We start from the raw sequence: 23,978 nt of genomic DNA on the forward strand, positions 1-23,978 counted from the left end.
ATCTTCAGTCTTCACTTGTCCTTCTTTGTAGCTCTTCTGCTATTATATTTACTTATGTTCTCATTACTGTCAAACTAATCTCTTGTTCTTCATTCTGCTGCCAGTTGCTATACTGCTGCAATTTAATGCCTTCCTCAAATTCATTCTCATGTTGCTGATCATCTCTTTTAAATTTTTATTTCCTTCCATCTTCATCTCGCTGAATTGATACTTCTGTCTCCTTCATGTCTCTAAGGACATAACTTCCATGTTGTTCCTGATTTTTCATCTCACCTTCAAATAATATCTGCTCAATTTCTCTGATTTCAGCATCATATTTATTAAAGTTGTCTTCCATGCCTGCAGTCACATCATTAACTGAAGAATCTAAACATTTACTTAACTCTATAAATGTTAGAGACAATTCATCCTTATCATGCATAGTAACCATATCCTTTTCTTCATCAGGTTTTGAAAGCTTCATTTCTCCTTCAGGTTCCTTGAGCAATCTTTCCAAGAATTTTAATTCCATGTGGAACCTCTCCAGCAGTTCATCACAACTTCCATCCTCAGCTTCATCCTTTTCCTGGAAATCCTCCTGAGTTATCATGTTTTCTGCATTATCATATTGCAAACTTCTTTCATCAATTTCATTAAACAAATTCATTTGTTTACCTTCTTGTAGTACCACTATGGAATTTTCAGTAGACTTCTGGTCCATATCAACTTCATCTTACTATCTTAACCCAAACAGAACTTCATCTATGAACTTTCTTCGCTGCAATAAATCAACACTTTCTTCCTCTAAAAGGCATTCTCCATCATACTTCACCTTAATAGCTTCATTCCTATTTGTGAGAGTTTCACCAAATTGTCCATCATCTTCTGCATATCTTGCAAATATACACAAACTATGAGAATTAAAATCACAAGGCTTCATTGCCTCATCTTCTTCCTTTGTCTTCATATCTCCTAATTGTTCTGAACTATGCCAATAGTCCATGAGATCTTCAGCTGATCTCTCATTATCCTCTTCACCCAACATTTCACCTTGTTCTAGTTTACAAATGGAAACTTCCATTTCTGCTTCTGCTTCTCTGAGGTTCTTCATCAACCACTTTACCTGTTCTTGTTGCAACTTCCTCTGCAACTTAGGCCACTTCACTAGCTTCCTCTTCAAGACCCAACCTTGTCTTTGGTTCTCCTCTAGTGGCATTACTAACACATCGAGTTCTTCTCTTATCTCAGCTATTTCCTTGTCAAGTTCTGCTTGACTCATCTATTTCCTATGGATTGTTTGAGCACTCTTCTCCTTCATCTTGTAGTCTTCTTCTGAACCTTCCATATGACTTTCCATAGCCATCTTCTCTTCTATGTGAGCTCTACACCTGCAACCAATCAACTTCCTTCTAAGTTGATCTCCTCACCAAGCTTCTCCTCTACCTGGTCTCCAAGTCCTCTTTCCTTAGAACTTGCGCTGAGAAATCTTGCTCGCTCTCCCTGGTTGCTACACTCACTACTCTTAAGGACTCCTCTATCCCCATCTATTCCAAGCCTCAGTTGGAATAAGGTTCTGCTACAATATCTAAGAACTTCCAAAAATTTCTTCTACAGTCTCATTACTGTAATCTGGTGCCAAACTTGCATTCATTCAACTGCTGCTACTTTCATACCTTTTGTATCATAAATCATCCTTCTCGTAGGAAATTTTCTTCCTTTTCCCTGCTCTGATACCAAAATGATGCAACCTTAAGGCTACCACACCCTAACACCTCATCGGGACTATTCCATACTTATAAACCTTTAAAGTTTCATGCCCACATATGCTTGTCGGAAGCGTAATTAGGTGTTTTTCCTTTAAAACAGGACCACTTAGCTATCGGTCCATTACACTATCGGGAGTATTTAAATATGTGTTTAGCCTTTAAAACCTCGCTTTTACCATCCTTTACCTCGATATTATGCCTTTTCCTTTTGGCATCATAATACCTTTGAAAAATGCCCGAAAACCCCAAATCACCCTGCAGATCACCCTTTTAACTATATCCGATTGTTTTCCCTTTTATGTGAAATACATTGAAAACTACACAAAGCATTGATATTTACCACTTTAACATTGGTGTGCTTATCGTATGCAAAAGTCAATGCACCAAGCTTTGGTGACCGTTGATCTGGAGCTATGAGATCTGACGGTCCAGATCAACTCGCCTTATTAGCCATCGACAGTTGCAAGATCTGCACTATCAGCGCTTCCCTTTAGTAGAGGTCCAATGCGATTGTTGCTAATCGCTATCGGCGATCGGCACTACTTAACACTTCACCACTTCTACTCTCGAACGCCGATGTGATATGTCGGCAATCGCAAATCGCAAAGGTTTGGGGACATGCCTTTGACATATGCCGATCCGCTTTTGCGATGCGATAATAAGTCCGGACCCGATAAGTCCCAAAACTCTCGTTTGTAATATTTCAAGTCCGGCTTTCTGGATCTGCTAAGTGTTTTGCGCGATTTCTCTGTGTAAATGGGATTTCCACTTGCAGACTCAAACTATACCAAATTCATCTTAAACACGAGGTTTTCTACTGCAAAGTATGGGAACAGAACTTAATATGATTCAACTCCGTATACACATAAAACACATGCATGCATAATTCGATTTCCACAGATTTGATAAGGAAATTACACAAACAACATCATTTATTCACGATTTAATAGGATTACAGAGTCTCGGCCTTGGCTTGATTATAACAAAGAAATATCTCTATTTCATATGCTATCCACATGCAATCTGCTCTCACTCTACTCAGTCCTCCCTCAATCCTCTCTAGCCTAATTCTACAAATTAGTGGCCTTTGTTCCTAATTTGCCCGTAGGCTTACAATTCCCTTGTGAATCCTCTCTATCTGTCTCCTCCCCTCCTCTTCAAAAAAGACAGGAAAATACATATATGTCTAAGCTAACCATCTCCTCCACAATTGAAGGAATAGACTATACATTTAGAAATCAAATCCTATCCTAATATGAACAAACTAAACTAGTTGGCTTGATCTCCATGCAGGGAGGATCACTTACCACTTATTTCCAAATTCAGTTCAGAATTAGACAATAATTAAATACTTACATACTTTGCAATTAATAAAATTAACAACCAAGTATTCCTCCAAACTTTCATTAGCCACAACATGTGACCACTCCATCACATTGCTGGCTAGGCCTAAATGCTCGTGCATCACCATTTATCCAGGTATATGTAGCACTTTGTTGTATAATTTTCCTTTTCTCCTTGGAGGAAAAATACTGGGAAACTTCCCTACAACAAGATAATTGGTTATATCTGCATACCAAGGTGAGTAAGTAGAAATAGAAAAAAGATGTTCATTAGGGAAGGAATCTTCAGTAGGATTGCAACTGTCATCAATAGTTAGCCTAGAAAGAAATTCATCTACTACATTATCTTTTCCAGCTTATCTACAATAGTGATATCAAATTCTTGTAACAGAAATAACCAACGTGTAATCCTACCATTTTTAATTGGCTTATTCATTAAAAAATGAATGGCAGAATGGCCAGTGTGTACAAATACTTGATACCCAGAGATGTAATGTCATAATTTATTGATGGCATGCATGACTGCTAAGAACTCCTTCTCAGTCACTGTGTAGTTGAGCTCAACTAGAGTTAGATTTTTACTTATGTAGTAAATAGTATAAGGTTTATTATCCTCCAGTTGGCCCAAAACAACACCTACAACAATATCTTATGCATCCGTAGCTATGTGAAACAACAGTTCCCAATTAGGTCCTCGCAAGACCGGAGCTGTTGATACACAACATTTCAGCTTTATGAAGGCTTGCTCACACTTCCCTGTCCACGAGAAATCAACATCCTTCATGAGCAAGGAAAATAATGGCGATGCAATTCTTGAAAAAAATTCTATAAATATTCTATAATACCCTGCATGACCTAAGAAACTACATACCTCTTTCTGCATTTTCGGGGTTGGGAGTTTTAGAATTACCTCTATTTTTGCTGGGTCTACCTTGATTCTGTCAGCAGAAATGTAATGTCCAAGCACGATCCCTTTAGTCATCATCATGTGACATTTCTTAGTGCTCAAGGCAACATTAGTCTGTACACATTGCTCTAGCACTTTTTCTAGATTGACTAATGTTGTTTCAAAAGCATCTCCATAAGGTGTGAAATCGTCCATGAATATTTCTAGACAGTAATTCAATAAGCCAGAAAAAATTCCCAGTATTTCCCTTTGAAAGGTTGTTGGCGCATTACTTAGCCCAAAACGTAGCACTCTATATGCATAGGTTCCCCAAGGACAAGTAAAGGTCATTTTATCCTGGTTTTCCAGGGCAATATGTATTTGAATGTAGCCACTAAATCCATCCAAAAATGAAAAGAATTTCTTTCTGGAGAGAATATCAAGGACCTGATCTATAAATGGTAATGGAAAATGGTCCTTCTGAGTGGCCTTGTTGAGTTCTCTATAACCAACACACTCTCCACTTGCCATTCTTTTTAGGAACGATGACAAGCGGTGACACCTACTGACTGTCAAATATTGGATAAATAAAATTAGCACTTACGAGTTTTTGTAGTTCTTTCACTTTTCCTTTAATGCGGGGTTCATGCAGTGATATGGCTGTCTGACTGGTTTGCATCCATCCTTCAAATAAATATGGTGAGTGCATAGGTTAGATTGGAACCATTTCATATCCGTATAATCCCATGAAAATGCCTTTTTATACTTCTGTAACAGTCGTTGGTTCCGTTCAGCAGTCAAATTGGGATTAACATTCAAAAACTTTATAGATTCAATCTCAATTGGATTGCTAGCAATATTTAGAGTGGTTCTTATTTGTTCAAAATTTATATCTTCCTCCTCATTTGCATTTTTAACAGAAGCAACAGAAAGTGAATTACTAATAAAACCATTAATAACATCCTCTTTTGTCTCATCTTTGAAATAATGGGCTTTCCCTAGAGTGAGGAGTGGCAGGGAAAGATCTGACTCATGCTCAAAATCATCCCACCAAGGGTTTTACACATCCATATTTGGTTTTGGGGGGTAAAGATTAAGGTTCCTTGTTGCCTGGCCATCCGAGATCACCATGGATCCCATCCTACAGCCTATAAATGCATATGTAGTGGTCAGTGAAGGTCTCCCTAGGATCAAAGGATTCCCCCCCAAATTGGGTTTGGGTTGTAGGATAAGGAAATCAGCTGGATATCTCCAGGAGGCTATCGTAATCACTATATCTTCTAAAATTTCCTCGGGTTTAACACAGGACCTGTCTGCCAATTCCAACACATTAGGAGTGTGTCTGAGTCCCTGTAGCTTGAGAGCGATAAAGAGATCTTTTGTCAATACATTAATGGTAGCCCCAATATCAATCAATGTATTGGCTATGGGATGATCATTAATGTAGAAAGTGACCGTAGGATTTCCTGGATCATTGTACTTAATAAGGAGAGGTTGGGCAGACATTAATACGGATAACTTTCCCATCACATGTATGGTGGCAGGGTCTTTAGGCTTCCTCCCAGGATTCTTGATGCACAAATCTCTCAATGTCTTGGCATAGATGGGTACTTCTTTAAGGGCTTGCAGCAGAGGAATTCGTACATAAAAAATTTTCAACTCCTTAATAAAATCAGATTCAGGTTGTGAAGCCATCCTAGGTTCAGCCAGTCTCTGAGGGTATGGGGGGTCCTGTGTAGCAACAGTCGAATCTGCTATTATAGGCATATCAACCTTTCCCAAATTAGCTATTACAGATGTAATAGTTCTTCATGGGTCGAAGATTACAGATGTAACAACTTCCTCTATATCAGCTGTTGTAGGCGTAGTAGCCACCTCAGAGCCTCTAGCTTCTCCTCTGGATGGTTCACAGTCCTCCTCTATAATGATAGGGGAGTGACTAGGGTTAATTACCATGCCTGATCGCAATTTTATTTCATTAAGTTCCACGGGGGTAATAAGGTAGGTCTAGAAGGTGATAGGAGCCTTAATGCCCTGAGCTTCTTTATTGTTTGGGTTTGGGTTAGGTTGCACAGGTAGTTGGGGTCGCACAAGTAGTGGAGGAGCAAGAGCTTGGAAAGGAGGTAACTGCAGTTGTTCCTGCATGGGTGGTGTAGGCAGAGCTGAATTCTGAGCATTTCCTCTCCAGTTCTGGTTCTGGGATTGAGGATATTGAACAGGAGGAGATGGAGACCATTGGTTCCAGGGTGAAGGGAACTATGCTGAAGGAGGGGCAAAATATTTCCATGGATATTGTTGGTTATTATATGCATTGTTCCACGAATTGAAAGAGGAAAAGTCTTGAGACATACCTGGAGGTCGTGGTTGCCATGGCCTCCTTGGTGTGATGAAGTAAGAGGACTGCACCTCTTCGCTTGATTCTTTGAGTACTGTCTTTAGTCTAGGAAGCTCCAGACACTTCTCTGTTGAATGCTCCAGCGCGCATATATTACACAGGACAATGTTGTTTAATTTGCATTCCCTATAAGGATGTTTCTTTTGACAAGTCGAACAGAACACGGCTAGGGATGTATTAGCTTATGCTTGTGTCTTTTTTATCTGTGTTGTTGTTATCTGGGCCGAGAGAGTACTGAGGATATTGGTCTTGAAATTTGTGAACAAATTTCTGATCTCTACTCTAGTTACTCCTCCGCCTGCAGATTTTTGCATGTGAATAGAGGCATTCTGAATTGTACTTCTTCCTTTAGACGATCCTTGAGAGCATCGTGGGCAGAGCTTTACAATTTCAGCGAATGGCTCTTGTGATATATCCCCCTTTCATAATAGGTTCAGGGTGTCAAGGCCGTCATCCCTCATTCCTCTAATGAATATAGTCTATTAGAGTTAGTCCTTTGGCCTTCCTACAGTGATCAAAATGGGCCTCTTACTAGGTTTGGTTTGGTTATATGTTTTGCACACGATATTCAGTACAAAACATGTCAGAAGTGTATCCATCAAAAGCAGCTTGGAAAGAGATTTTCAATGGTATATCACACTCCAAAAACCGGCTCCCGGATCAGAAGATATGGTCAAATGAAGATTGATGCTCATTTGATGGGACAACTGCTTTCCCAACCAACTGTTTTTTAAATTGGGCAGCAACAAAGTACTTGTCTGCAGAGATAACATCTCACCTAGAAATGCTTTTGAAACTGTATATAGAAGAGCTTGCGATGCAAAGAAGATGATCAAGGTTGCAAAAGGCAATGCCAAATGAAGGTGAACAATTGGTATTGGGTCTAAGTCCTGTTCAAAACTCTTTTCAGAGACTCTCTAGATTGGTGCCCCTCTAAGGTATCTAGAAATAGCTTGATTGGTTCAAATGAAGAAGGGAAGATGCAAATACTTCTTCAAAAGAGGATGATTCTGATTTGACTTTAAAAGAAACATCATCGCTACAAGCTCATGAAAACCATGAAGGGGCAGATGGAGTAACCTTCAGACCATCTCCTGATGAAGATAAAATATTCTTTGAGGTTATCCAGAAGAAATCAAATGAAAACTATCCAAAAGAAATCAAATGAAAACAAGGAATCAAGAAAAGTAGAATATATACATTGGTACAAAGTGCCCAATTTACATGCATATGTTCCTTTTGGTCAGTTGCACTTGCTGGAAAAATTACTAGTTGAACCATTATCTGCTTCATAGTATGCTACTCAAACTTCAGCATTTGCAGGTCATCACAAAGGCATCACTATTGGTTGCATAGAGAGAGGATTTGCATAAAGTGATGGAAATTCTTGGATTAAAAGAGCAACATGCCCAAACACTCTTAATTCATCATCGCTGGGATGTTGAAAGATTACTTGCTGTACTTGTATACAAAGGAAAGGATTGGTTGTTTTCACAAGTGGATGTTACACTTTTGGATGCAGTTGATTCATGCCCTACATCCTTTCCTTATGTTGTTACCTGCAATATCTGTATTGAAGAAAAATTGCGGGACGATGTGACTACGATGGATTGTGGTCACTATTACTGAAATGATTGTTGGACATAATTCTTTATTGTTAAGATAAATGAGGGATAGAGCAAGCGTATTAGATGTATGGCCCACAAATGTAATGCCATCTGTGATGAAGACATTGTTAGAAAGCTTGTTAGTACAAAATATCCTGAAGCAACTGAGCATTCTAAACTATGGAAATGCCATACGGGTTGACAGAGATGCATACTGTGAGATTGAATGCACTTGTGGAAAACAATTTTGCTTCAATTGTTTAGTTGTAGCACACTCTCTTTGTTCCTGCTTGATGTGGGAACTCTGGGACAAAAAAGAGTAGGGATGAGTCAGAGACAGTTAATTGGCTCATAGTTAATACAAAGGCCTGTCCCAAGTGTCGTAAGCCAGTAGAAAAAATGGTGGTTGCAATTTGGTGAGCTGCATATGTGGCCAAGATTTCTGTTGGTTATGTGGCAGTGATACTGGCCATGAGCATACCTGGACAAGCATTGAAGGGCACAACTGCAGTCGATATAAAAATATAGAGAGAAGGAGTCTGAGAAGGCAAAACGCGATTTGAAAAGATACATACATTATCAGTCACGTTGGAAAGCACATATGGATCCTTTGAAACTTGAATCAAAGCAGAGGGAAACATTAGAGGCAACAATTTCAGATTTAGAAATTGTTAGTGTCAGCCTTTGAAGCCTTCCATCGATGATCAAATATGCTCTTACAAAGTGGTCTCAGGGTGGCAAAGTCAAATTTTTTCATTTCAGTGAGTCTTCAAGTAAAATTTGGTTACTAGGTATTAAGTCTAGGGTTGTTTTCACTCCTTCCAAAGTCTTCCAAGTATTGGTCCATGTCACCATTCAGCTTAGTGTACCATCAGTCAAAGAGTTGTCATCATCATTTCAGGTTCCAATGGGTCATTTTACACCTTGTTCGTGCTTCAGTTGTACTTGGGTAAGCCTCATTTCCCTCTCCTAGGGTTTTGAAGGTAATTTTTCTTGGATGGTCAAATCATCAACAAAACTTGTATCCTGATGCTCATACACCTTCCCCTATCCTTAATGTACTTTATTAAACACTTCCTGTCACTGATATCCCTAAAATTCATCATTTTCCCACAAACCCTAGCTTCTCGCTACAATTTGACAATTTTCTAGGCTAGGCCTATGTTTTTCCCTTTTGGACCCATTCCCCTAACTCAATATTTGACATTCCACTTTCCCTTACTTCCTAACATCCCTCCCTACTTCCAAAACTTTTCTCGATAATTTAGAAACCTCTTATCCCCTTCATTTCCCTTCATTTCGACAAATCCCCTGTTCCACACATCGGGATAGGTTTTACTCAAATGATGTTTCTGAGCACGAAAAAATGAATTTGGTAAAAATGAGAGAGGTTTTTGTCCAAAATAGTCCAAGGAAGAAAAAACCCCTTCACATTTTACACATGTATCATGGTTTTAGAGAAATTTCAAAAATATAGTTGCCTCAAGAAAATTGCTGCACCTCTGGAGTGACCTTGGGAAAATCACGATTTCTCCTATTTTGGTTAGCAAAATTACTTGCTTGATGAGGGAAATGATAACTAGACACAAGCATATTTCCAATGAAATATCATGAGCTCAATTTTGAGTTGAGGAAGACCTTTAAAAGTTGACTGCAACAGCACTCTGCATTTAGGCGGCCTCATTTTGCACATTTTGACTAGTCTTGGGAGATTTGACTTTTGACGGGGAAAATGAACTCAAAATTGAAAAATTCAAGATGTTTTGGAAAGTAGACTCAATAATACTTCCAACGAGCTATCTTTCACCCATTTTGGACACCTGGAATGCCTCAAAAATTGGTATGCAAAAGGGCGCTAAGCATCAGGCTCAGGGCATTACGCATCAAATTTTGCAACACAAGAAATTCCAACTGATGCGCAGCGCCACTGGTGCTGTGCATTGGATTGGCTCACTCTTTTTCCAAATAGCTTGTGGTTTTGGATTCAGCATGAAAAAACAACCAAATCCATAAAATTTCATCAAATTTGGAGGAGATCTTGACCACCAAAAGGACAAAAAACACTCAAAAAGTGCCCTCTCTACCACTTTTTGGACACACAGGAACTAGTCTTGGGAGAAATGATTTTTGAAGGGGAAAATCAACTCCAAATAAGAAAATGCAAAGTGTTCCAGAAACTAGATAGATATATATTTCTAACAAGCTATCTTGGGCCTGATTTGGTGAAGTGCAAGGCCTCCAAAAGCAGTCTTGAAGCGGCATTGCACATCAGGCTCAGGGCGCTGCGCATCAAGCAAATTTCGTCAATTTTACCTAAAAGTCAAATTTCGCTTATTCTCTTCAACAGTTGACTTTTTCTTCTTTTCTTGGTAAATTTTGCATGGTAAATGATGTAATATGATGTAAATATTGATGTAAAACACTTGATGGAGTAGATATGTTATGCTCTTAACCTGCAAAATGATACCCAAACACAGAATATGCAAAGAAAAGATACCCAGAACACAGAATAGCAATGATTTTATTATTCAGAGAGTAATGTTCACTTTCCTCTTCGAGGGGGCAACCTCCAATAGAGCAGAGCTCGATTACAAAAATAAGACACAATGCTCCTCGCAGGGAGTCTCTATCCTTTATATATGACTCATATATGCAATACCACGAGCCAATGCCGTGGGTTTTATTAATACCATCTATCTAATACTACGGCCCATTTGCAACTAACTGTGGTCCCATAACATAAATAAGGGGGTTAGGGTGGGACCCTAACATGCCCTCCCCCTTAAGACTAGCCTTGTCCTTAAGGCTGAAGCTGCGGAAACTGCTGTAGAATAGTGGCTGGTTCCCAAGTTGCATCTTCCGGAGAGGTGTCTTTCCATTTGACGAGGACTTCCTTAATCATGCGGCCGCGCAGCTGCTTGTCTTGCGTGTCTAGAACCTGTTCGGGTTGAAGCCAGATTGACCCTTCTTCGTCCAATTCAGGTAGACTGGTTTGAACTCGGCAATTGTTCCCAATCACTTTCTTGAGGCACGATACATGGAAAACTGGATGGATTTTTGCAGTAGGTGGCAAAGCCAACTTGTAAGCCACTTCTCCAATGCGCTGAAGTACTTGGTATGGTCCGTAGAATTTTGGAGAGAGCTTTTGACAACCCTTGTCTTTGAGTGATGTTTGCTTATATGGTTGCAGCCTCAAAAAGACCTGATCCCCTTCTTGAAATTGGCGCTCTGAGCGATGCTGGCCGACCTGTTGCTTCATGCAGTTCTGAGCTTGATGAAGATTCTCTAAGATGGGCGAGCATGGTTGCGCGGTGTTGTAGGAGTTGATCCACTGCTTGTACTTTGGAGCACCCCTTGAGATAAGAAGTAGGGGAAGGCGAAAGTTGACCATATACTACTTCATAGGGAGTCATTTTGGTGGTGGCATGATAGTTGGTGTTATACCACCATTCAGCCAGAGGTAACCACTGTACCCAAAGGTGTTGCTTTTCTGAAGTGAAACACCTAAGGTAGGTTTCTAGACATTTGTTGACGGCTTCGGTTTGACCATCTGTTTGCGGATGATATGAAGTACTGATTTTGAGTTGAGTGCCTTGTATTCTGAAGAGTTCCTGCCAAAAATTACTGGTGAAGATCGGGTCGCGGTCGGACACAATAGAAGTGGGCATGCCATGCAATTTGAAGATCTGATCCATGAAAGATTGAGCAACCAAAGTTGGTGTAAACGGGTGGGGTAGGGCACAGAAATGAGCATACTTCGACAGTCGGTCCACAACCACCATGATGACTGACTTGTTCCCTGACTTTGGAAGACCTGTAATGAAATCCATAGAAACCTCCGTCCAAATTGATGCCGGAATGGGCAATGGTTGTAATGTTCCTGGTGTGTTGACGGTTTCCCCTTTGTGGCGTTGACAGACATCACATTCTGCTACGAAGGTAAGGATGTCCTTTTTCAAGCCTGTCCAAAAAAATGATCTTCTGGTGCGAGCATACGTCTTCTGAAAGCCCGAATGTCCTGTAATGGGAGATGAGTGCAATTCTGCCAAAATGCGACTTTTGAGGGTGGATGTTGGTGAGATTACGACTCTGTCCTTGTAGCGAAGAATATCATTCTGCCACGAGTAGCCCTTGGTGGAATTAGGATCTACCTGCAATTGAGAAATGTGTTGGGAGAGCCCGAGGTGTGAAAACCATTCCCTGCGAGCCTCTTCAATCTAGTTCGGAATGGGGAGGGAAATTGCGAGCAAAGTACTTTCCTCCTCAAATTGGCGAGATAATGCATCTGCTACACTATTGTCTTTCCCTTTCTTGTAAATGATCTCATAATCATATCCCAGCATTTTGGCTAACCATTTATTTTGTTGTGGGGAGGATAGGCGTCGCTCCAAAAAATATTTAAGACTGTGATGATCTGTGCGGATTTGGAAACGTCGCCCCAATAAGTAAGGTCGCCAGGTCTCGACTGCATGTAAGATGGCCATCATTTCCTTCTCGTAGGTAGATTGGCCCAGATTCCTCCCACTGAGTTGTTGGCTTGTGAAGGCCAACGGTCGTCCTTCTTGCATTAAGACTGCCCCAATACCTGTACCCGAAGCATCACATTCAATGACAAAGGATTTGGTGAAGTCAGGTAGTGCTAAGACTGGAGTGGAACACATGGCGTTTTTTAGAGCGGTAAATGCCTATTGTGCTTCCTCGTTCCAGAAGAAGGAATTTTTCTTTAGGAGTTGAGTGAGGGGATTCACTATGTGGCCATAGTTGCGGAAAAATTTACGATAATAGCCTGTGAGACCCAAAAATCCTCTCAAGGTCTTCAAGGTCTTAGGTTGAGGCCATTCTTGCATTGCCTGGATATTTTTGGGGTCCACCTTGACACCTTCACGCCCCACAATGTGGCCCAAATACTCAACTTCTTCCATGCCAAACGAACACTTGGACATCTTGACAAATAATTTATGCTTGCGGAGCAGTTGCAAGAGTAGATCTACATGCTGAAGATGTGCCGCCCAAGTGCCACTATAGATGAGGATGTCATCGAAGAAGACAAGGACAAATTTTCTGAGATATGGTTTGAGAATGTGATTCATAAGGCTCTGAAAAGTAGAGGGGGCATTACAAAGACCAAATGGCATGACCAGGAACTCATAATGGCCTTCATGAGTTCTGAAAGCCGTCTTGGGAATGTCGACTTCCTTCATGCGAATTTGGTGGTAGCTTGAGCGAAGATCCAACTTAGTGAAGAATTGAGCCCCATTGAGTTCGTCCAACAAATCGTCAACCACCGGGATGGGAAATTTATCTTTGACTGTCAACTTATTGAGGGCCCTGAAGTCGGGACACATCCTCCACTCCCCATCTTTCTTGAGCACCATGACCACTGGGGATGAATAAGGACTAATGCTGGGACGAATGACACCTGCTTCCAATAGTTCCTTGATGATTTTTTCTATTTCATTCTTTTGGGTGAACGGATATCTGTATGGCCGCACATTTGGGGGTTGGGCCCTTGGAACCAAGGTGATGCTATGATCATGTTCCCCTCGCGAGGGTGGAAGCTCATGAGGCTTGTCAAAGACCGTCCGATGGTTATTTAAAATCTGTTGCATCTCATGATGAATTGGCAGAGACATGGTTTCGACTACCTGGATGGCATTAAATTGAGCTACTACTCCATGATGGCCCTTTTTTAACAATTTTTCCATCCTATGCGAACTGATGATAGAGGGGGCTCCCGCCTAGAGTCCACGGAGGGTATGTGTGGAGTTGTTCTGCTTAAAACTCATATATAACTCCTGGAAATCCATTGTGATTGGCCCAAGAGTGCGGAGCCATTCAGCGCCGAGGACAATGTCGCAACCCCCCATGTGTATGGCAAACATGTGGGTTTTCAACTGATAATCCCCCATTTGAAGTTTGACATTTTCACAATGGCCTTCACATTTCATTGTGCCCCCATCCGCAATTTGGACTTGGAAGTTAGAAACTGCTCGTACAAAACAATGCGCTGCTTCTGCGATTTTTTGATGGATGAAATTATGGGTACTTCCACTATCAATCAAGACTACTACTGGGCGATGTTTAAGAAACCCCGGATTTTGAGAGTTTGAGGGGAAGAAATCCCTGCCAACGCATGCAGCGAAATAACTGTGTCGTCAGAGACATTCTCCTTTGGGTTGTCTTCTTCTAGCGCCTCATGTTCCTCAAGTGGTGGATCTTCCTCTGTTGAGCTGTAGTCAGTGGCATCTATTTGAAAAAATTTGGGCTCCTTGCATTTATGACCTGGGGAGTATTTTTCATCACAGTAGTAACATAGTCCTTGCTTCCTTCTTTCGGCCATTTCCGCAGGTGACACCTTTTGGACCTTAAGTGTTTGAGTCGTGTTGTGAGCCTGTGGGGGACGACCTTTAGCGGGGAAATTTGGGCGACTGTATTGGGCTGCTAATGCACGTTCCACCTTACGAGCTACCTGGCAAGCCTCCGTCCACGTGGGAGGGTGGTGAAGTAGAACTTGAGCTTTGATGGCTTCTTTAAGACCACTGATAAAACAATCCGTGTAGAACTCATCTGTGAGACCCCTAGTGCAGAAGGCTAAGGCTTCAAAAGCGGTAATATATTCATCTACTGTACCAGTCTGTTGGAGCTTAGTGAGATGACCCAAAAAAGAGTCTTCCCGTTCAAAGCGATCTCGAAGAGCTTTAGTAAATTGGGTCCAAGTCCTAAAAGGTCCATTGCAACGCTGATGCCATTCCCACCATTGCCACCATTCATTGTCCAAGTACATGCTCCCCAACATAAGCTTAGTCGCATCCTCTGGGATATGATTCAATTTGAAATACTGCTCCATTTGTGCTAGCCATGCGGACGGGTGAGAACCATCAAATTTATGCACATCCAACTTGGGAGGTCGCTGACTGGGTGGTGGATGGGTGTGCAAGACGTGAGGAGAGTGGCTAGACTCACCCTCATTGTATTCATGGCCATTATATGCCTCCTCGTGGGCTTGCTCCTTGCCCTTCGGGAGTAATTGCTGTATTTGGAGACTTAGTCCGCGAATCTCAGTTTGGATGGAGTTCACAGTTTCTTCCAGTTTGTCCATCCTTTCATTGGCCATCGCTTGAGCTCTAGTTTCTACCATACACCAACCTGATGAAAAATTGGAACCGCCTAAAATTTTTTACTAATAAATTGAATGGTACCACCTTGCTCAGCTCGTCGTCGTGATTCTGATGGGCTAGATCACCAATAAGCGCCCTGGAAGATCTCAGACTTTTTTTTTTGAAAACTCCTAACGAAGTTTTACTCCTTCCTGATCAATACCGCAGTCGCCAAATCCTCAAAATGTCAATGCTGCCAAAAGTCTTGCGAAAGTATACCCCGGTATAGGAACCCTTCACAACAACTCCGATCTGGTGGGTTTGAGAGATCTGAATGGCGGAACAACTGCTGCGGCGGATCTGATGGATCTGCGGGACTGATGTCTGCTGCTGCTACACCTCTTTGCACACACGGATCAAGAATAGATGACGTGTGATCCCCCGATAGAAAAGGAAACTATGGTCGTGAGGAGTGTCAGGTGCTACAGATCGCAATATACATAAGGGTCTGGCAGTAGTACTCGGCCCAATGTTTCAGGGCTCTAACTAAGGAGGATCGACCGTACCCTTATCCGTACAACTCGACTTCCCTATCGTACGGGCGAGTAATCTCTCCGAGTGTTGTTCTCGATGTACTGTAGCCACAAGACGGCCGACGGTTTATCTATGGCGAGGTTTCAAGGGAGCCTAGGGGGCTTCCGATATACCCAGAGGGTACGTGGAAGACAGTCTGTGCACGGTTCTGTCTAATGCGCTACTACTCGAAGGGGTACCCACAGGGGTTACAAGGGAGTCCAACAGACGTGACCACCTCTTGTATTTCCTGCGTGCATGCCTCCCCAAATCCGCAGGTTTATGCGCTCAACGACAGATCCCATGGTTTAAAGACGCCAGAACATGTCTCTAGCTGATTTTTTTTTTTTTGCTAAGAATTGGAGATGCCACCGGCCCTGGAAAGTGCTCTGATACCACTTGTTATGCTCTTAACCTGCAAAATGATACCCAAATACAGAATATGCGAAGAAAAGATACACAGAACACAGAATAGCAATGATTTTATTATTCAGAGAGTAATGTTCACTTGCCTCTTCGAGGGGGCAACCTCCAATAGAGCAGAGCTCGACTACAAAAATAAGACACAATGCTCCTCGCAGGGAGTCTCTATCCTTTATATATAAATCATACATGCAATACCACGGGTCAATACCGTGGGTTTTATTAATACCATATATCTAATACTACGGCCCATTTGCAACTAACTGTGGTCCCGTCATTAATTGTGGGTTAACCACTTACAAATATTAATATGGGCTTTATTGACTCTTGACTATGACGTGATCCCATGACATAAATAAGGGGGTTAGGGTGGGACCCTAACAAGACACATCAAATCATAGGTGGTTTTGAACTGAATGTATCAGTTTCCTTAGTTTTAGAGGCAAGCTGCTCCACTACCGACTTTTTGGTTCCTTGTTTAGATATGGTTGAAACAGCTCCTTGACTCATGCATTCGACCCCTGATAGATAGCTTAGATGTTTTGGAGGTCTATATGATGCCTTTTCTTAGTCATTTGAAAGGGTTGGACTTTGGCAGAAGTGTTGGACTCACTGAACATTTTGTATCAGCAGTTGGCAAGGAATAAAACCAGGTTTCACAGCTATTGTTGTGGGATTCTTGTGACAGTGAGTTTATGTATTGTTTTTTCTTTGTAAATGAGCTTTTCTGATGTTTTATATGTATCCACATCTCTCTCTTTCTTCTAAACTGAATGAATCAAGGTGAATAGACAAAATACACTAGATTTACAGTGCTTTGTCTTGGGATTGCATTTAGTTTTCAATGTTTTCACTATTTGAAGAGGATTCATAGTTTCTGATGCCCTCCTCAACTCCTCAGCAGTCTTATTCTACCATCTCACTCCTTTTCTAATACATAAGTTCTTGTCTACCCTACCCCATAGAACGTGACTGTATCCATGAGTTGATTTCCCGGACCCAAGCTGCCTTCTCCAATTGATCCAGCAACCAAAACTTAAAATCAAACAAACTTCTTTGATCCATATACCTAGCCTAAAATCAGCATTCATTTCAGTCATCTCAAGCCCTAGTTGCCATTTTCTAATTGAGATTCACAAGGAGAGAGCCCTCTCCCGACCTGGTAGGGCTAGCTACCAGGTTAAGCGTGGTTTGATGTTACCCTAGACCTGCCTTCCTTTAGCCTGAGGTAGATCCATGCTCTGACATAGTGGCAACCGTACTAGGGAACGTAGTGTTATGTTCCTCAGCAAAATGTAATCAATTTCAGATCTGATTGTTGATGGTGGACAATGATCAGACAAAGGAAGGTTAAAATCATTCACCTGGCGACTCCATATCAGTTTCAAGATCAGATCCAAGGACTCCACTGGAGGATGAACCTGATCATCAGAAACATGAAAGGACAATATGGAAAGCTAAGGTATTCAAGTTGTAATTTCATCCAAGGCATTATGTTCTTTGTTATAAATTATTTCTTCTCTTTTCCCGAGAATGTCAAGAAGGCTTTAAAAAGTATATTGTATTCTAGGAAAGATCCTAGATCTGCATGTGATTCTTTCCCTTTGAATATTGTGGATACAAAATATGTGCATGCCTTTGATCTTGATCAAGACCCTTTTTCTGAAGCTTGTGATGACCGTCTTCAAATTGATGAGCCTCAAGAAACCAAGACTGATTCTACACCTTCTGTACATATTCCTATACCTTCAAATGAGCAGCCTGTAGGGAATCATGTAATCTCATCGGAACCAATCGAAAGTGGGTTGCAACGGTCTTTTCAAGTTTTTCACGATCCAATAGCTAATGTGTTGGATGATGTCTATAGTCAAAGTCCTTCTCCATTAGCTAACTATGAGCTTGAAACAAGTATTGATACAAACTTGATCCGGCAGCCGGTTTCTTTGTCATTTTCAGCGGCACTCTCGTCACAAAGCTTAGATGAAAGTTTGCTTTCATGGTATGAGAAGGAGAAAAGTAATCCATCGGATGAGCTAAGTCCCAGTGCACATGAATTTCAAGATCCTTATGCAGTACTTTTGGAGTCGGATAGAGCATCCATATTATTCAATTTTTGAAAATTTGGATCTTTTTACAAGTTTTCAATGGAGTTGCCTTTCAGTATTTTTCTCTTGTTGTTCATAAGCAAGCACTCGTGGAGAATGCAAACAGCAGCCAAAATGCTTACTTGGTTGCATTGGTTGTTTCACTTCACTTGATCAGGTGATGACTAGAACAGTTAGAGTAGGTTTTATTGAATACGCTCCATTTTGAGTATAGTTTCCAGTCCGTTAGTTATGTTTTAGTATTGAGTCAATTTTTAGTTGAGTAAGAGTCAGTTTGTGTATTTGAGTTATCAGTATTCGGTCAAGCATTTCAGTTAGAGTTTTTGACTCCATGCCCAATGGATAAGGCTACTAGGTCTACAGTGTTCTTCGCACCTCCAAGGAGCTACCATCCCCAATGGAGCCAATGTTAGTGTCAGCCTTTGAAGCCTTCCATCAGTGATCAAATATGCTCTTACAAAGTGGTCTCAGGGTGTCAAAGCCAAATTTTGTCATTTCAGTGAGTCTTCAAGTAAAATTTGGTTACTAGGTATTAAGTCTAGGGTTGTTTTCACTCCTTCCAAATTCTTCCAAGTATTGGTCCATGTCACCATTCAGCTTAGTGTACCATCAGTCAAAGAGTTGTCATCATCATTTCAGGTTCCAATGGGTCATTTTACACCTTGTTCGTGCTTTAGTTGTACTTGGGTAAGCCTCATTTCCCTCTCCTAGGGCTTTGAAGGTAATTTTTTTTGGATGGTCAAATCATCAACAAAACTTGTATCCTGATGCCCATACACCTTCCCCTATCCTTAATGTACCTTATTAAACACTTCTCGTCACTGATATCCCTCAAATTCATCATTTTCCCACAAACCCTAGCTTCTTGCTACAATTTGACAATTTTCTAAGCTAGGCCTGTGTTTTTCCCTTTTGGACCCCTTCCCCTCACTCAATATTTGAAATTCTACTTTCCCTTACTTCCTAACACTCCCTACTTCCCAAAATTTTCTCAAGAATTTAGAAACCTCTTATCCCCTTCACTTCCCTTCATTTCGACAAATCCCGTATTGCACACATCGGGATAGGTTTTACTTAAATGATGTTTCTGAGCACGAAAAATGAATTTGGTAAAAGTGAGAGAGGTTTTTGTTCACAATATTCCAAGGAAGAAAAAACCCCTTCACGTTTTACACAGGTATCATGGTTTTAGAGAAATTTCAAAAATATAGTTGCCTCAAGAGAATTGTTGCACCTCTGGAGTGACCTTGGGAAAATCACGATTTCTCCTAGTTTGGTTGGAAAAATTAATTGCTTGATGAGGGAAATGATAACTAGACACAATCATATTTCCAATGAAATATCATGATCTCAATTTGGAGTTGAGGAAGACCTTAAAAAGTTGACTGCAACAGCACTCTGCATTTAGGCAGCCCCATTTTGCACATTTTGACCAGTCTTGGGAGATTTGACTTTTGACAAGGCAAAGGAACTCAAAATTGAAAAATTCAAGATTTTTTGGAAATTAGACTCAATAATATTTCCAACGAGCTATCCTGCACCCAATTTGGACACCGGAAATGCCTCAAAAATTGGTTTTCAAAAGGGCGCTACGCATCAAATTTTGCAACACAGGAAATTCCAACTGATGCGCGCTGCGCATTGGATTGGCTCACTCTTTTTCCAAATGGATTGTAGTTTTGGATTCAGCATGAAAAAACAAAAAAAACTAGAACATTTCATCAAATTTGGAGGATATCTTGGCCACCAAAAGGACAAAAAACACTCAAAAAGTGCCCTCTCTGCCACTTTTTGGACACACAGGAACCAGTCTTGGGAGAAATGATTTTTGAAGGGGAAAATCAACTCCAAATCAGAAAATTCAAAGTGCTCCAAAAACTAGACAGGCATATATTTCTAACAAGCTATCTTGGGCCTAATTTGGTGAAGTGAAAGGCCTCCAAAAGCAGTCTTGAAGCGGCACTGCGCATCAGGAAATTTTTGATAATTTTGCCTAAAAGTCAAATTTCCCCTAGTCTCTTCAATAGTTGACTTTTTCTTCTTTTCTTGGTAAATTTTGAATGGTAAATGATATAATATGATGTAAATATTAATGTAAAACACTTGATGGAGTAGATACATCAAAGCATAGGTGGTTTTGAACTGAATGTATCAGTTTCCTTAGTTTTAGAGGCAAGCTATTCCACTGCCTACTTTTTGGTTCCTTATTTAGATATGGTTGAAACAGCTCCCTGACTCATGGATTCGACCCCTGATGGATAGCTTAGATGTTTTGGAGGTCTATATTATGCCTTTTCTTAGTCATTTGAAAGTTTTGGACTTTGGTAGAAGTGTTGGACTCACTGAACATTTTGTATCAGCAGTTGGCAAGGAATAAAACCAAGTTTCACAACTATTGTTGTGGGATTCTTGTGACAATGAGTTTATGTATTGTTTTTTCTTTGTAAATGAGCTTTTATGATGTTTTATATGTATCCACATCTCTCTCTTTCTTCTAAACTGAATGAATCAAGGGGAATAGACAAAATACACTATATTTACAGTGCTTTGTCTTGGGATTGCATTTAGTTTTCAATGTTTTCATTGTTTGAAGAGGATTCATAGTTTCTTATACCCTCCTCAACTCCTCAGCAGTCTTATTCTACCATCTCATTCCTTTTCTAGTACATAAGCTCTTGTCTATCCCGCCCCACAGAACATTACTGTATCACTGAGTTGATTTCCCGGACCCAAGTTGCCTTCTCCAATTGTTCCAGCAACCAAAACTTAAAATCAAACAAACTTCTCTGATCCATATACCTAGCCTAAAATCAACATTCATTTCAGTCATCTCAAGCCCTAGTTTCCATATTCTAATTGAGATTGACAAGGAGAGAGCCCTCTCTCAACCTGGTAAGGCTAGCTACCGGGTTAAGAGTGGTTTGATGTTACCCTAGACCTACTTTCCTTCAGCCTGAGGTAGATCTAGGCTCTAACAGAAAGGAAGGAATCTGGTGTCAGGGATTACAGTTGGCTAACAAATGGACTGCAAAGACTGTTTAGAGCAAGGCGTGCCCCTTTCTGCTCTTATCATTTTGCATTTCACATGTTTGGAGATGACTTATTCAAGGATGAAATGACACCTAGTGAAAAGGAAATGAAACAACACCTTTTTGAAGATCAACAAAAACAATTAGAGAGGAAAGTAGAAATCCTTTCAAATTTTATTGAGGGACCTCTTGATTAGAGTGAAAGATGTGTTATGGATATCCGAATGCATGTCATTAATCTTAGTGTCCTGACTAATACTTTGTGTAGAAAAATGTATGATTGTATAGAAAATGAGTTATTAGGTTCTCTTGAGTTAACAACACATCATATTGCTCCATATAACTCCAAGGGCATTGAGAGGGCATTGGAGCTTAAAGACCTTAGGGAGCTTAATCCAAGTTCGACAAGTACTAAGACTAATGTGGACGCTGATGTGGCACTTGAACCTTGTAACTCGGGATCTAGTGGAAATTGTGTAGAAGTTATGCTTGATACTTTATACAAATACCAAGTTATGAAACGAGAGACCTTTCAAATTTCATGCTCAACAAGAAAGTGTTATAGGGAAGAAAACTCAAGATGCATTCCATTTGATTTAAATATGCAAGCTGGAAGTGATGGATAAATATGGTGCTTTTGAGTCACCATATGATTTGTATGCTTAGATTCATGATGCACAGTTTCGAGTGACTTGTCAGCTGTCAAGTTATCCATTATGCATGTGCTAGATCCTATGAGCATTTAGGACATCAACTCATACGAAGCATGATTGAACAAATAGTTAGTTTTACAGTCCTGATCGTAGTGCCGAGTCTAAAATTTGAAAGCTCGGTGTGTTCAATATTCTTTCTTGTTGGTGCATGCCAAACCTTGGGTTATGAAGTATCCTTGTGGGGATTCTTGATAGATGAAGAACACTTTTAATCAAACTGTTAGAGAGGGAATTTGACAAATACAGGGATGATGACTGATATGGTAAAAAAATGATTCGGGACAAGGATTATGAAGTTGAGCTACAATGTAAGAAGAAATGGCGCTATGTGTAGCCCTTTCACACTACACGTAGAGCCTGTGTACCGAAAAGGGACTCAAAAACAACTATGGTTTTGAAATGTTGTTTTGCTGTAGAGAGTAAAATGTCAGTCGCATTGTTTGTTACTTTTTGCAGGTTACTTTGTGTTTGTCTAAGACTATCGCAAGAGGAGAAGCAGGGACAAGTCAAGAAACTAGTTGATTCAGGCCAGCTGGAATTCGTAAATGGTGGCTGGTGTATGCATGATGAAGCATCAACACAATTATATAGACATGATCGATTAGACAACACTTGGACACCGTTTTATCAAGCAACAATTTAATAAAACCCCGCGTATTGGATGGCAGATTGATCCTTTTGGGCATTCTGCAGTTCAAGCGTATTTGCTAGGTGCAGAGCTTGGGTTCGACTCTCTCTTTTTCGCACGGATCGACTACCAGGACAAAGCAAACCGAATAAATCAGAAGACCTTGGAGGTTGTATGGCAGGGTTCCAAGACATTTGGTCCCTCTGCTCAGATATTTACTGATGCATTTCCTGTTCACTATAATCCTCCGGATCGTTTTCGATATGAAAATTTTTATGGGGATGATAATTCTCCTCCAATTCAGGGTGATGCTCTACTTTTTGACAACAATGTTAAACAACGTGTTGATGATTTTGTCGAAGCAGCAATAACTCAAGCTAATGTTACCCGTACAAATCATATTATGTGGACAATGGGAAATGACTTTGAATATCTATATGCGGATTCTTGGTTCAACCAAATGGACAAGTTAATCCACTATGTGAATAAGGTATGCAGACGGTGAACATTCTTATTGGATAGGATATTTCACAAGTAGGCCAGCTCGAAAGGGATATGTTCGCTTCCTGAGTGGTTACTATGTTGCTATACGACAGTTTGATTTCCTAGTTGGGAGAAGAGATTCTGTCCCCAACAACAGACCTTCTAGGTGATGCTTTGGCTATTGCACAACATCATGGTGCTATTAATAGCATTGAGAAGAGGCATAAAGCTAGTGACTATGCTAAACGCCTTGCAATCGGAGCTTCTCAGGTAGAAGAGGTAGTGAATTCAGCTCTTTCCTGCTTGACGAGTTCAAAATCTTATGGATGCCGGAATACATCGACAAAGTTTGAACAGTGTGGTAACCTAAACATTAGTTTTTTCCCACCAACAGAAGCAGACCTTCCACTTGGGAAGAACGTGGTTGTAGTCGCATACAATCCTCTCAGTTGGAAGCACAAAGAGACTATAAGAGTGCCAGTAAGCAGTGAATCACTAGTTGTCAAAGATTCTGATGGAAAGATAATAGAGTCACAGCTTGTACCTCTAGGAAATTCTACAGATATCAAATCACAGGAAGGGGCTAATGGTTTCAAAATTCCTGAGATTGCAAAATGCGTACTTTCCCATTTGAGGATTTTCCTCCACCTGTCATTCCCCATTAGAGGATTTTCCTCCACTTGTCAAATTAGCTCAAGCACATAAAATCAAGGGTCCTAAAGGAGATTGGCAGGAATTTTTAAATTCCAATAACAATAAATCTGGTTCATCACTTTTTGATCACGAAAAGAAATCATGGGATGTTTTGGCAGCTTTTGTGAAGACATTTACTGCCAAGGAAGACCTTAAGTTGGTTACCAGAATCATGAGGTGGAAGAAGCGCAAACTTCAGCGATCACATATGGAGTCTTTAGACAGTCTCCTGAGCAGGAGTTGGAACCTCCGAGGATA

General features: G+C 40.6%; 1 pseudogene; it reads left to right on the forward strand.

The window, feature by feature from the left end:
• Positions 1 to 7,665: 7,665 nt before the first annotated feature.
• On the forward strand, positions 7,666 to 21,829 carry LOC149185549 (putative E3 ubiquitin-protein ligase ARI1 pseudogene; annotated as a pseudogene).
• Positions 21,830 to 23,978: the final 2,149 nt, after the last annotated feature.

This window comes from Pinus tabuliformis, chromosome 3_1 (genome assembly GCF_031772625.1).
Source record: "Pinus tabuliformis cultivar Carrire ecotype Pingquan chromosome 3_1, CPIR1, whole genome shotgun sequence".
NCBI classification, from domain to species: domain Eukaryota; kingdom Viridiplantae; phylum Streptophyta; class Pinopsida; order Pinales; family Pinaceae; genus Pinus; species Pinus tabuliformis.